This window comes from Populus alba, chromosome 1, assembly GCF_005239225.2.
Source record: "Populus alba chromosome 1, ASM523922v2, whole genome shotgun sequence".
NCBI lineage: Eukaryota > Viridiplantae > Streptophyta > Magnoliopsida > Malpighiales > Salicaceae > Populus > Populus alba.
Window position 1 is genome coordinate 14,939,907 of NC_133284.1, and position 16,174 is coordinate 14,956,080.

Here is a 16,174-nt window from a genome sequence, read left to right on the forward strand (position 1 = left end):
AATTCTGCTTATTATGCCATGACTAATCACAGCCGAAACATGGGACGTTCTAGAGGTAATTGGCGCTCAAACACCAACCGATTTCAGGCCCCAAACAGAGGTCATTCCGCTGCAGATTGGAGGCAAAATCAGTGGCAGAACAGGCGCACCTCTGCTGCAGATTTTCGGCCAAATCAGGGGCAGTGGTCTGGACATGTCCGCTGCCAATTATGTTCCACTCCTGGCCATTCAGCTCTTCAATGCTATCAGTTTCGCAGCAGCACACAGCAGCCCTCTGCTCACCTTGCTGTTGCAAATGATTCTGCTACAACGACTTGGTTTCCCGACACCGGCGCGAATCAACATGTGACGCCTGATCTTGCAACTCTAACTGATTCTGCTCCTTATCTTGGTAATGATTTCTTGCATGTTGGTGATGGTAAGGCCCTTGACATATCCCATGTTGGACATACTACTTTATATTCCCCCAAACGCTTGTTTACATTAACTAATGTTCTTCGTGTGCCTCACATTACCAAACCGTTGTTATCTGTTCAGAAATTCTGTCGTGATAATCATGTTTATTTTGAATTTCACGATTCTGTGTTTTATGTGAAGGATCTCGTCACCAAGGAAGTTCTTCTTTCCGGTCGGAGTCATGATGGTCTTTATGTTCTCTCCGAGTCCTCGGCTACGTCAGTTCCTCAAGCTTTTTGGTCTCCTTGCATTTCCGCGACTGCCGACTTGTGGCATCGTCGTTTAGGTCATCCAACTCCTCGCATTCTAAATTTGTTAGTTTCTGATAATAAAATTATTTGTACGTCTAAACGATCTTTTACTCAATGTCAAGCATGTCCTTTAGGCAAGTCATCCCGTTTGTCATTACGACCGACGGGTCACAAAACTTCTACCCCACTTGAATTAATTTTTAGTGATGTTTGGGGTCCTGCTCCAATGTTTTCTTCTGATGGTTTTCGTTATTTTGTTATCTTTGTTGATGCGCACACTAAATATATCTGGTATTATCCGCTTGTTGCGAAATCTGATGTATTTTCCACGTTTCAACGTTTTCAGACACTTGTTGAGCGTCAGTTTTCTCTTAAAATTAAATCTGTTCAAACTGATTGGGGTGGTGAATATCGTAAATTAAATATATTTTTCAAACAATTGGTATTCATCATCGATTAATTTGTCCTCATACTCATGAACAAAATGGCACAATTGAACGTCGTCATAGACATATTGTCGAAACTGGCCTAACCCTCTTAGGACAGTGTAATGCCCATTGCGTTTTTGGAACTATGCTATGGAATCATCGGTTTATCTTATTAATCGCATGCCTACTCCTGTTCTTCAAAATAAATCTCCTTTTGCGTGTCTGTTTCATCGCACTCCTGATTATAATTTTCTACGCACTTTTGGGTGTCTTTGTTTTCCATTTTTACGTCCATATCATGCTCATAAATTAGATTTTCGATCTTCTCCTTGTGTGTTTTTAGGCTATAGCTCGTCTCATCTTGGTTATCGGTGTCTTGATTTAGAGTCTGGTCGTGTCTATGTCTCCCGTCATGTTCGTTTTCATGAATGTGTCTTTCCTTTTCAAAGTCTGAACAGGTAACAACACCCCCGGTTCCCCCCACTCCACCTACCTATCTTCCATCACTGCAACCCCCTTCCTGTTTTCAGCCTCTTCCTTCCCAACTCGGCAAAACACACAACTCACCTTTGCCCCTTGCCGCAACCCCCCAGCTTGCTCCCCTGCCCGTTGATTTAGCCGACCCTGCCTCACCACCCCACACAGCCATACTATCACCACATGCTTGTCTTTCCAATGATTATTGTGCAGGAACAGGTTCTGACTTGCAGGATTCAGTTGCGGCACAACCTCGCACCTCCCCGGCTTCACCTCTTGGTCTGCAACTTTGTGTTGATCTCTCCTCTTATCCTCTTCAGCACATTCCAGGTACAGGTGTTGCTACTCCATGTCCCGCTGCTCCTAAACACCCCATGGTTCTTCGTCCGAGACAGCCCAAGACAGCGCTGATCACCACCACGGCAGCCACCTCTGCTGCTTCCTTCAGTCGGGTATCTTCTCCTCCCTCGCATGAGCCACTTATTTTTCCTGATGCTAACAGATATGAGGCGTGGCATAATGCTATGCGAGAGGAAATTCAGGCCTTACGCGCAAACAGAACATGGACTTTAGTGCCATTTCATCCGTCCATGAATGTTGTTGGTAGCCGATGGGTCTACAAAATTAAACGCAAATCTGATGGTAGCATTGAGAGGTATAAGGCGCGCCTGGTTGCTAGGGGCTTCACTCAGCAAGAAGGTATTGATTACTCAGAAACTTTTAGTCCTGTTATCAAACAGGCAACAGTCCGCTTAGTGTTCTCCATTGCAGTTTCGAGTGGTTGGAAAATTCATCAGCTTGACATTCATAATGCATTTCTAAATGGAGTCCTTGATGAAGAGGTTTACATGAAACAACCTCCAGGTTTTGTTGATTCTGCACTCCCAGGTCATGTATGTCGATTGCATAAATCTCTATATGGGTTAAAAACAGGCTCCGCGGGCTTGGTACACTCGTCTGAATGATTTTCTATTATCCATTGGTTTCCGTGCTTCTAAAGTGGATACCTCATTGTTTATCTTCTCGGTTGGTAGTGACATTTGTTATCTTTTGGTTTATGTTGATGATATTCTGCTTACGGGTAATAATGGAACTCTGCTACAACGACTCATTCAGCTACTGAGCTCTGATTTAAACTTCGGGATTTGGGTGATGTTCATTATTTCTTGGGTATTGAAGTGCAGTGTACTAGTCTGGGACTTATGCTTTGTCAACATAAATATACACTTGATATCCTCACACGAGCTGGTATGTTATCCTGTAAACCAGTTGATACTCCTATTTCGGCATCCAAAGCCACCATTATGCCGGATCCATTGTTTTCTGATGCTACTCGTTTTCGGCAACTTGTTGGTGCTCTCCAATATCTCACTTTCACACGCCCGGATATTTGCTTTGCTGTTAACCGGGTCTGTCAATTTATGCATGCTCCTACAGAATCCCATTGGGCTGCCGTGAAACGCATCTTGCGTTATCTCCGTGGTACGGCATCACATGGTTTACATATTACTCGCAGCTCTTCCTTTGCTTTACACGGTTTTACAGATGCAGATTGGGCAGGTAGTATTGAGGATAGAAAGTCTACAGGTGGTTATCTTGTGTTCTTTGGTCAGACGCCAATTTTCATGGAAATCGAGTAAGCAACGCACTGTTGCTCGTTCTTTCGACGGAAGCTGAGTACAAAGCCTTAGCCGATGGCACGGCTGAAGTTATCTGGCTTCAGTACTTGTTAACGGATCTTCAGATTCCGACTCATTCTGCTCCTATTATCTGGTGTGACAACCTTGGTGCCACGTATTTGTCCGCAAACCCTATATTTCATGCTCGCACAAAAACATATTGAGATTGATTATCATTTTGTCCGAGATAGAGTTGCGAAGAAGGAGATTCAGATTCGTTTTATTTCCTCTCAGGATCAACTTGCCGATGTCTTCACTAAGCCACTTCCTGCTGCTTCATTTACTACTTTTAAATTCAAGCTTCGGGTTGATCCTCCACCCTCAGCTTGAGGGGGCGTATTATAGAATGTAATTATATAGGAAATATTGTAGTCATATTCTTATGTGGTAATCTCCACCTTTACTATTGTATATTGCCCTACTCATATATATAGAAAGGGTTGGCTAACCTATTAGGTTAAGCCTCCTAATTATTTCTCAACTTTCCAGATAGAGACTTTATCCTTACTAGCATATTCTTGCAAGAATTGCTCAAAGTACAGGGGACAACTCACTCATGTCCACTGATGAGTATATTGAAGTTACCAATAAAATCTTAAGGAACTATTTGCGAAGCTTCACAGAAGATAATATAATCCTAAAACCTGGTCTCAGTGGATCATCATGGTCAAGAGATGGTAACACTAATTACCACTCATCCCTGAATACTACAACATTTCAAACATTATAGGGTTACAAACCCCCAAGCCTAATCAGTTATGTTCCTGGACTCACACAAAATCAAGTTGTAAAAGAGCACTTAACGGACATAACATCCAGGTGAACCTAACTAATGCACAAAATTAACATAAAGAACAAGCTGATAAAAAAAAAAATGAAAAGAGCAAGGGTTTGAGGTGGGAGAATAAAGGACCCAAACTTTGAGACAAGGGTGTTGGGATAATGCTCGTCCAACGATAAAGATTACATAGTTGGGAAGATTTTAGCACCTGGATTATCATAAAAAAAAAAATCTCATAGGATTCATTTCTTAGAAGGCCTAGCCACCTTGAATTTACCATTAAATTTTTCTTTTGATTTGTTATGATTTTTTATATATATAATTAAATCATTTGCTTATGTAATAAAACCCTCGATTCACCTCTCTTGTAACCGCTAAACTCGAAAATCAAACTCACAAAAGTAAAGAAAATATTGATGAAGAACATGTTTGATTTGTGAGTTTTTTTTTTTTTTTTTTTTTTTTATATGGTGCCATAGGATCTTGACTTGTTGTGTTTGATGCAAATATGCATTGACACAAGACGACTGCCCTAGCTGGTGGCCTGTTATTATTAATCCAATCCTTAGACCCGATCTCCATCATTATTAATGATCTGGGTCTAGGTTGAGACATCATATCCCAAACACAGTGACCAAAAACAACAGGGGTTGTCAGTGACCAAATGTACTTGAAACTAAAGGGATCGTCAGATCATATGTCCAGTCCCATCGCTGTGTTATGGGGGCTCTAGACACAGTTCGGCGTGAACTACAAAAAGCTTTTGACAAGATTCATGTTCGTTCACTACGCATCGCTGGCAGCAGCAGCAGCAGCAGCAGCATTCATTATTCTCTTCATGGAGCACACTTGGCTTTTGTTTGGTTATTGTTTAGAGAAGCAAAAATCTTCAAGTCAGAACTCTCACTTCCACTAAAATCAACACACTGTCTTGTTTCCATCAATCCTAAACTATCATCACTCTCTCAGAATTTATATTTCAAAAATGGACAAAGTGTGAGTGATCAGATTTGGAAAACTATGCTTCTTTCAAGAAATCTCCTCCATTTGGAAATAAGATAACTCATCGGATTTGGAAATCGGGTTTCCCTTCAAGTAACCTCTGCGTTTTTTATTTATTTATTTATTTTATTTTTCCATATGCTGTCTCTTCTTTCTGCTTTTTTAATATCCTGTCCTCTAACCCTCCACTTTAATGTTTATCGTTCTTTAAAAAAAAAAAAAAAAACATTTTATCCGTCTCTTCTCATGGATGCCCATTCCCACTATCCATTTACATTTCATTTCACTCCATCTCAGCTAGCTCAATGAACACTTTGTAGAAGTACATGTATTAGATTTGTTTTGTTTTTTGCTTCTGGCAATTATAAGAGAAGAAAATCTAGCAAAAATTGCCTCTCAACTTACAAGAACATGATTTAAATCTTATATTCAGGGAAATCACTAGTTAGATATTCGTTTCAACTGTCAATTACATCCATCTTGTTATTTACCTATCTATCTAAAACTTATCTACCCTACAACCAAAGAATAGTAGCATCTCAAGGATAGATGGTATTTTGAAGAGTAAAATTTTCACATAACTACATTTAATTGATTTATTTTTTTTTTTGTTAGTCCTCACTTTATTGATTTTGATTTTTTTATTATTATTTATAAAAGAGAAAAAATATTTTAGCATTTTATTTAATTCTTTAAAAGCATATAAAACAAAAAAATCAAAATAATATTTTTAAAAATTTTAATTTTAACTCAGCCCTTAGAATTGCTCTAAGAAAGGGATCAAATTCCTTGTTGTGGAAAAAATTTAAATGCCAAACATTGTTGACGTAAATTGTTTGGAGAATTCATAAAAAGCTTGTTTTATATTATGATAATGGTTGTTTTACATATTAAAATAATTTTTTTATTTTTAAAAATTATTTTTAATATTAACAAATCAAAATAATATAAACATATTAAAAATTTTAATTTAAAATAAAAATAAAATTTAAATTTAAATTTTTTTCCAAATTTTTTTACGATTAAAAAACAAAGGATGCGAAAGTCAAACTAGCTTGTTCCATTTTGAGGTGGCAAAAAGAAAAAGAAAAACAGGAAATGGGTTAAAGAGGAGCCACATGTTATGAAAGTTGCATGGCCGACAACTTTACAAGTGACGTGATTGCTACGACAAGAGCCGCTGTAGCAGCTGATTTTGCTCGAGTACTTGTTGGTTTACCGCAGGAAACCAACGGGTTTATCTGTCCATTAGCAGTTCATTCATGTAATGAGGAAATTTAAATCGTAACTACGCAGTTGATTGATAAAAGTTTGGGATTAAAATAGTGATGGAGCTAAAAATAATTTTTTTAAAAAAATTATTAATATTATATTATATAGATATATGTTATATATAAAAAAAATTAATTTGAAATGCATGTACTAACTCATGTTAAGTAAAATTAATTTAAGAATATTTTTAAAATAAAAAAAACTTATATATTATAATTATTTTTTTCGAGTTTTCATATTTTAAAACTGTTTTACATATTTTTTTTTTTATATATACAATTAAACTTTCATTCATCAATTTCTAAATCTTTCAGGAATTAGTGAAATTATTGACAACAATTATTTGTTAACTTGTTGTTTTATACAAATGGGTTAAATAAAAATATTAATATATTCTTTTAATTTTTTTTATCATGTCCCTAATTTTCTTAGTTGTTCAGTAGTTCATTTTTAATTACTAGTAAGTTAATCACTATCATTTTTTCATATGAAATTCATAACAAAATACATATTAATTCATCAAAACTCATTTTAATTCATATTCATATGCATATAGTATTATCCATATACATATTAATTTAACAAATTCATAAATTATCATAAACTCTAACATTTTTAATAACTAATTATTAAAGAATAAAACTAAAATTAAAGAATGAAATAAATATAAAAAAAATAAAGAAAACTCACATAAAACACAAAGCATAAAAGGTTATTTACTTAACTAATTAATAATTTAGGACTTGAAGAGAAATTTTTATAGAATGAAGAGAGGCAGGAACAATAATTCAAAAAAAAAAAAGCTCAAATGAATTATTAGTAAATAAAGAAAAATTAAACTTGTTAAATTATTATATTAAAATTTTAATATAAAAAATATTTTTTAAACAAAAATTAAGGGAGCAATTGCTCCCTTAATCCCATTGTGGCTTTGCCACTAAATTAAATGGTTTGTTTTTTCCTATGATCTTAAATTTAAGCCATGTAGTTTTTAATATAATGGCTACTAAATAATTATATAGTTGTTAATTTTAGGACATGCAAGCTGACTTGAATATTCATATGTGTATATATGTCGTGACCTGACTTCTGTTTTCGTTTTTTGGTGTATATTTTTTTGAAAAAAATGATCAATTTAGAATTAATTATGAAAATCCTACATTTAAATTATGTTTGATTGCTCGACAACACAAATAATAATTATCGTGTTTGTAATATAGTATATACACTAGTTTTTTTTTTTTTTTTTCTGTTGGTGCACAGGACTATATTGGAAATATATTTTTATTTAAAGTAGTGATAATTAAAATAAAAGTTCATAAAATTATTATAATTTAAAATTTCAAATAAAAAATATATTTCTTCAATCAAGATTCTCTTTCAATTCATGTATTTTTTTTTCAGTGAAAAATTATTTTATTATTTGAAGCAACTTTTTTTTCAAATAAAATAAAAATTATTATAATATGCCAAGAAAGTTAACTATAAATAAAATTAAAAAATACCAATACAATATTTCATCGACAAGTAAACATCATTTCACAACACTTTATATTGTTGATGAATTTCTTGACAAAAACACATCGCCAGACAAAGTTTTCTCGAGAATTTGATGTTTGTTGTCATTTCTGATAGTAATTTGTAATGTTGACATAAATGCCAATGGAATATTGGAGAAAAAAAATAAAATGCACTAACTAGTTTCCATTAGTCATTCTATCAATAAATAAATTATAGATGAAATATTCCATTGAAAAAATCTAAATATTACTAACAAAATCACTAACGAAATTGATAACAAAATTTATGTTGCTAATCCCATAAGAAGTTTCTAAAATTTAAAACTAGTATGTAACTTTTTGATGAAATGATGCCTATATTTTTGACAAAATAACCGACAAACAAAAGAAGTTTGTCGGTAATTCCATCAAAAGTTAAGTAACTTTTGTTCTTGAGTTATTAATTGTTAATTAAAAAGAAAAAAATTACAATAAAACCAAACACTATAAATTTGATTGAACATCAAGATTTTACTAATTTCAATATTCACTAAAAAATAATTGTACAACAATAAATACATCGCTACACAGAAAAAGATAGAGGTAAAGGTGGAAATGGGGGATTCTAAGCCAAAAGAATCGAAATGAAAAGCAGGATAATGTGAAGCTATATATTCCATTGTTTTATCCTAATTCTTCATATTTTCTTCTTCAAATTTAGCTTTCATTTCTTTTTTTTAATTTGGTTACTCACTCTTTGACCTGTTTTTGGACCCTCACTTCAAATTATGGTGTTTACTAGCTTGGACCGGACTGTTGTGTGCCTAGAATTGAAGTAGTATGAAATGATCTTATATCTTTGGCCAATGCTATAAGCATCCCATAACATGATTTCTACCAAGTCTATCAGTTGCTTCAACCTCCAACCATAACTAAAAATCATGAGAAGGATAGGTGAAAGCGTTTTCTCCATGTTTTTTTTAACCATTGCGCCATGATATGTTTCCTATAAAAAAAGGTCAAGTATAAATAGAAGAATTATAAAAATTGCAAGAATTCAAAAAAAAAAAAAAAAACTTGCAACAAACGCTTGAAATTTGTTATCTATAAACTTCTTCACCTCTTTTCTCACCCTTTCTTGGCCGCTTCCTTGGTTTTTCCCATCAAACTTTTATATGCAATGTCAATTCATATATTAATTAGTTTTTTAAAATTATTAATTTAAAAAAAATAATATTTTATCATACCTAAAAAAATCCCCACCAGGCATTTACTATGTTTAAAGTCACCTTTATTGAAATAGTAATTCCTCGAATGATGTTTTCATCATGCTTGTGATTAAAGGCCCAACTTCAAAATTTATAAACCTAAAAACAATATTAATATAAATATTAAAATAACCTAATCAAAATAAAATAAATAGCTTCAATACATAACTTTAATTGAGTGGTCGACCTTTCATTCTACAATAATTTCACTAGAATATGAATCTCTTGGCGAAGAGATTCCACCTTTACTGCTCGAAGTGGATGAGCCTTGGTCAATATTGTGTGTATTATGTTTCTCTTTATGATTGACATGTAAATTGACAACATGATCACCGACATTATCAAGACTGCTATTGGTTGAACTAGCAGCAGCAGCACCAATAGCTCTCTTTGAACTTATTACAACTACTATTGGTTGAACTAGCAATAGTAACAACAATAGCTCTTTTTGAATTTTTTCTCGACATCTCCAAAATATAATGCAAATTAATTCTCAATTTTAAAGTAATAAAGTCACATGAATCCCATAATATGAAAATACTAAATGCATGTATTTTTTCTTTCTTATAGTTAATAACAATATATAAAGAATGAACAATAAGTAATCGGTCTCATCATCAATTAACATTTCCATAACAACAACTCATGATTATTCTTCCCATGAGTAATCTAAATTTTATAGTTGAATAATGGAGTACACATTCCAAAACAAACAATCCCGAGTGTCATACCAAACTTAAAATGTAAAGCCCTGGTTATAATTTTTATAGGCTATTAAAATATAAGAAATTTAACCGATAATAAAATGAGTTAAATTAAATTAAAGAAACCTAAATCTAGATAAAAATGGTGAAATTAAGGAAATGAAAAGTGAATATGGTGCTAAATTGTTAGAAAGAAAAATATTATAGGGACAAAATAAATACATAGGACCAAGAGAGGTCAATGTTCAAATAACAGAAGGTTAGGGGTTTATATACAAATGATAAAATAACCCCTAGCGTGAAACCCCATAAATTTATAATTTAGATATGCAGGAGACTTAGTGGAAACTCTGTAAAACACCAACAAAAGACTTCACCATGATAATTGAATAATGAGAAGTAAAATAGAAATTGTGGTAAATTGTAAACTCCCGATCAAATTTTATGATATTAATAAAATTATTGATAATTCAAAATAGAGAAAGGGATGAGCTAGTTAAAATAAAATAAAATGGATTAGTATTGAATTATTAGAAAAGAAATTTTAGAGAGAAAGATTTTTTTTTGCATAATATTTTAAAAGCGGATTGAGAAAAGGCATTTGGTTAAATGAAAAGATACCCAAACTTGATATAAGGGTGTTTTAGTAAATATAGATAGATTTGCTATATAAATAGCAAATTTGTGCAGAAATTAACTAGCAGAGCCGAATGAAAGGAAAAAAAGAAAAAGAAAAGAGAAAGAGATAGAGAGTACTTCGAGAGTAGACATTCAAATAACAATATCTCTGAATTTCACCTTGGATTGGTTTGGTTTTTGGATATATTATGGTTCTCAGCACTCTCTAGCATCTGACCGTTGGGATCTGAATGTTCTAGTTTGCTGTCAAAGATATAGCCCTAGCAACATTTCAAGGAAAATCTGCTTACAGGTTGGTCATGGTCGCTGGTAGTTTTCAGTTTTATCCGCCGTTGGATCTTTCTTCATTTTTTTTATATGAGTCATATTGATGAGCTCTTCATTATGAACAGTATAGATCGGGATTAGAGACTATGACAATAAGGTATTTATCATAGAATAATATATTGTCAATTTTCAGGTCTGTTTTGGTTTTGTCTTGATCTAAGAAGATCTAACCATTACAATGCTATTATTTTTTGGTATGTGTTTCATGGTATAATGGTGGTGAACTGCACCGTTTGGATTGTATTAATTAGGATTGAGTTGGGAGAAAATTGAACCTTAATGAAACATTTGTTTAAATTAGGTTAGCAAAAATGAAATGAATGGAAGTGTGGAGGCTTGATCCGTGTTTAACCATCAAAAGCATGATAATTATGATTTAAATTGAAGAAAATCCTAAGTGTCTTTCCTTAGGCATGTTCAGCCATATTATTAATAGTAGAAAAATAAAGAAACTGTGGTTAGAGAACCAAAATAATAAAATTACAGATTGGGTTCTTTAGAAAGGTGTAGGTATGGATGCTATTTTTTAAACAAAACTGACCTCGTGTAATTTGGAGTTATAGAACTCCATATATAGATTGAAAATGAAATAAGGGTCGAATTGTCTTGTACTTGATAGATTTTATTGAGTACTATAAAAGATAATTTTAGGGGTATTAAGGACAAAATTGATCTTCCGATCCTTCAAAAGAGTTGTAGAATTGTGTCTTATTTTTTCAAGGAGCCAAATTTTGGTGTTAATGCATTCCTAGTGATGGAAGAAGCGTCATTAAGATGTTTTTGATATTAAGGTTGAAAAATATTTTTTATTTTTATTTTGTGTTTTTTAACTGATTTAGATGTGTTTTTAGTTGAAAAAAGTTCTAAGGGTATTTATTAAGTGTTTTAGGTTAAAATAGGTTTAAAAATAAATTTTTGAGTCTAAAAAATTCCAACTCAATTTTTTAGCCACCTTTTATATGGTTGAAATCTGGGCAAGCAAGTGGCATATCATCTGTTTTATCTTAAAATAATAAATAAACGGTTGAAATATCATCCGTTTTTAAGCATACAAAAAAAGCTAGGTGCGCGAGCCTGGTATTGAAGGCCCATATGCGAGACGAGCTTTCTTTATGTTGAGCAAAGTGCACAGGCCCCATCTCTTTGGCCCAGCACCTGGCCCTTTTCTTTTATATTTTTTTTTCTTTTTTTTTGGGTTTTGATTGAAATACATTATAAAAAAAAATAATATTATAGGTTTTATGGGAATGTTAACTATTTGTTTTCTCAATTATTATATATCTAATATGTAAAAATAAATAAATTGATCATGAACATTCAATGAAAACAAATTTCATTTTTTCAAATTCTTTCCTTCAATGGCAAACAAAATATTAAGTGATATTATTTTTAATATATTTTTAAAACTTGTTTTTAAAATCATGATAGGTATTTATTTAAAAAAATAGTGCTTTCAATAAATAAACATGTTTTTGTTAAAACAATCAAGATATGCATTAATAAGGAAATACAAATTAGACTGAAGAGATATTTTTTCCAATATTTTCCACAAATATCTATTTTTATAATCATTTAATTAAATAAATTTTGTTTTTTAAAAAACAAGGTTATTAAACTTTGTTAGGGTTATGATTTAGGTTAAAAAGTTAACATGTTAATCCAATTTAATTTGGATTAATCTAAAATATTGACGTTCCAATATTTATTTATAAAAAAAATATTAAATTGATATTTTCTAAATTTTTTTAGAAAAGTAAAATTAAAGTTTAGTTGGATATATTAAATTGTGAATATATATATCCATCAACTTGATTAGATAATATTAAATTAACTCCTAGCTCATTTGTTTCTCGACCCCCAACTCAGTTTAGAAATGAGGTTGACGGATCACTATATTAACATAGCATTTTTTACTAGGTGTAATAACATTATTGAAAATTTCTGTGTGATAATTCGCGAACAACTGACTAATTAGTATAATAAATCGAGAAGCATGCACTTGTGGTGAATTAAAATTATATTTTACCAGGGCCAGGTGAGCTCAACATGCACTTGTGGTGTAATAACATTATTACTATTTATTTATTTATTTTCTCATGGGATGTCGGAAGTCATTTTCAAAACCTATTTTATTTTAGTTTTTTGGTTATTAAAATAAATACCTGTAAGAATTATAATAATTTAAATTATTGAGTAAAAATTGTATTTATTCAATTAATTTGTTTTTAAATTTTTGCATCTTTTTTCTTGACGATAACATGACTTTATTTTATTAACAATTAGGTTATTTGAAAAAAAAAACTTGAAGTAAATAAATAAATATTTGTAAGAAATAAAATGATTTTTATTTTTTTAAATGTATATCTTAAAAAAATAACTACATATTTGTTATTCATTGATTTATTTTCCTTCCTGACAAAAAGAACATGTTTTTCTAGTAGAATCATGGTTTTACAAGTAAAACCTTGCCATGATATGTAAAGCAATTATCAAACCAAAAACAAAAAACAATATTTGGATTATTTTATGTTGTTATATAAATAATAAAAGAATAATTAATTTAAGAAAATAATATATAAATTGATGATAAAAACCTAACAAAATATATATTTTATTTTCATCAAATATTCATGTATAATGTTTCTGAGAAAATGTTCACTTTTTATATATAATTATTAAAAAATTGCAAATATTACCATAAAAATCCAACCTTATTTTAAAAAAAAAATAACATAATTAAATATGTTTTAAATATCATTGTAGTTATTTATCAAAAAAATGATTTAACTAAGAAAGAAAGTAGAGGGGGACCAAGATCATCAAGCGTAGTCATGCAAGGGCAGCGGATGGCCGAGGCGCGCCTAGGCTTGCAATTCGATTCTCGTTTGCCTGAGTCCAGTAGGCTAAGCCACATGCTTCTTTTTTTCATTTTATTTTTTTAAGTGGTGATCGTCGCCCTGTCTGCTTTAATAGATTATTTTGAAAATATAATTATAGTTATTTTTTAAAATATTTTTTATTTAAAATTATATTAAAATAATATTTTTATATATTTTTTAAAATTTATTTTTAATATTACTATATTAAATGATCTAAAAATATCAAAAACATATTAATTTAAAAAAATAAAAAAAAATTTAAATTTTTTTTAAAAACACTTTTAAAATAGAAAAATAAACAAAATCAAGTATATCATAAGTTGTAATGAATTGTGGCCATTTCTATTTGATTGAAAAATTAAAATCTAAGTTTTTTTTTATCTAAAACAAATTATTAGAACTTCAATAATCTTATATTTTAAGCCAAAATACATTTTAATGATTATTAAAATGTATTTATCAAATCAAACAATCATTTTCAAAATCCTATCTACTATTTTTGATATTATTAGACATTCGAACCACCTTCATTAAACTTTTCCTATCAAAACTATATTATTGACGACAAGATTGAGTTTTTTTTTATCAATGGGATGTGGTCAAGTGAAACTTTTCTCTCTCATTTCCCAATTCTAAGGTTTTTTCTCCTCTTTTAACTTATAGGTACTGATAAAAAAAAAAAAAAAGCTTCTAGGGATTGAAATATAAAACATAAGAAAACAAGGACCAAAGTGTTGAAAGATACGCCTTTTGAACAATGAAAATATAAGAAACTTCTTTTTTCATGCTGTCAATTTCGGTCCCCTTTTATTTTTAATTGAAACTTGTAACTTTATTCCATGATAGCAATCTTTTTATAACATGGAAGTAATTTTCTTCATAGCACACATGTGAAAGCATGCGAAGCGAAACAAAACCCAATACATAAAAATGTTCCAACATAACATGGGAAGACTAGAAAACAAAGAAATAAAGTTGAATGACCGATTTACAAAATAAAAACTTTTAAGGACCAAAAAGAAAAAATCCACCACCAGTGTGATGTGAACAAGGACATGTGAGAGGGTGCACAAGTGAGAGTACACAAAGCAGAACAAGCCTCAACGTATAAAAATGTTCCAACATAACATGCGAGGACAAAAACACAAAGAAATAAAGCTTGGGAGAGTGCATGTTCTAAGTTTTAGTTTACTGTGTAATTGAAATTAGCTTAAACAGGATTTTGCGCCGGAGAGATTAAGACAGTGGGACAAAAAGTTTCCTTTTTTTAGGGAAAGAGGCATATTGAATTTGATTTTACCTTATATGTTGGGCATGGAACCTCCGAAGGAATCTTGTCTAGTTCTGTGATAACTTTTATTTCGCGTCTCTGAATTCATCATCATATGGATGTGTTCGTTGTATGCCAGTTTATACGCAAGTAGTGGATAAGAATTTCTTTCCTTTTTTCTTCTAGAGACATTGCTGCTGCGTAATGCTAGAAAAAGCTCCACTGTTCCTGCAACAACAACGACGACGACGACGATTGCCATAGTTGCTATCATCATGCCAATATGTTGGTCATATTATGATGTATCTGCAGGTTCATCAAAGTGGCTCATTTCTAGTTTGGATGTGGACTTCAGTGGAAGCTCAAGATTGACATAAGTTTTTTGATCATAAGTTGTGCTTTTGAATTATACCTCTAAAGTCATGTCAACTTTGAGGGAAGCAAGGTGGAGAGAGTCATCGTCCGGAAGATACTCAGGCGGAGAGGAGACAGGCTAACAAAGATTGTAATGTACTAGTTCAATGAACTTGGAGGGGGCTGAATAGTGTGTTCTCCAAGGCAAACTAATCATAGCACCTGCGGACTTGGAGTTGAGCTAGGGCCTGGTGACGGGCAATCAATTTTCTACTTCTAACATAGGTTTGTGTTGATAAAACGATAATGGACGAACATCTTGGGCACGCGTGCTCTTCCTTGCTAAATAATTACAGGGCTTATGTTCTTAGTTTAGAACTAATTAAGGTCTGTAGAGATGAGCTTTTTTCTTTTATCCCATTTACATATGAACTAGCTATCATAACTCCTCTCTCTCTCTCTCTCTCTCTCTCTAGGACGAAGAAGCTGTTAGAATTCTTGAGGATCATTGACAGGATCAGCAATGGTAACAGTGCCCATAACTCATGACTGTATGAGAGCAGAGAGTGGGGTTGGGGGCATAGAAAAGAAGGGGGGGAAAATAGAGAATAATCAGTTGAGAAGAGAGACGATAGAAGTTGTGTGGAGGTGGAAGGCATGATAAGCTCTTGAGATTATGGAGATTTTGACCACGCTTTGTGGCCAATGGTCATCAATCAATCATCATCGCCACAAATAGCACCGCCAGCCACTAGCAGCCGCCCCAAAAGTAAACGATTTAGAGATTCATAATTGTAATGATAATATACAGCCTTCTCTTCTCTGCTTTTTGTTTATTAATATTTTATACTGTGTACTTGCCACTAAAATATCAAATGACCTAACGTC

General features: G+C 31.9%; 1 long non-coding RNA gene across 1 annotated transcript; it reads left to right on the forward strand.

Annotated features, from left to right (window-relative positions):
- Window positions 1-312: 312 nt before the first annotated feature.
- Window positions 313-934, forward strand: LOC140955479 (uncharacterized). The gene is made up of 2 exons (XR_012169609.1): window positions 313-418; window positions 598-934. It is a non-coding gene; the product is annotated as an uncharacterized lncRNA (long non-coding RNA).
- Window positions 935-16,174: the final 15,240 nt, after the last annotated feature.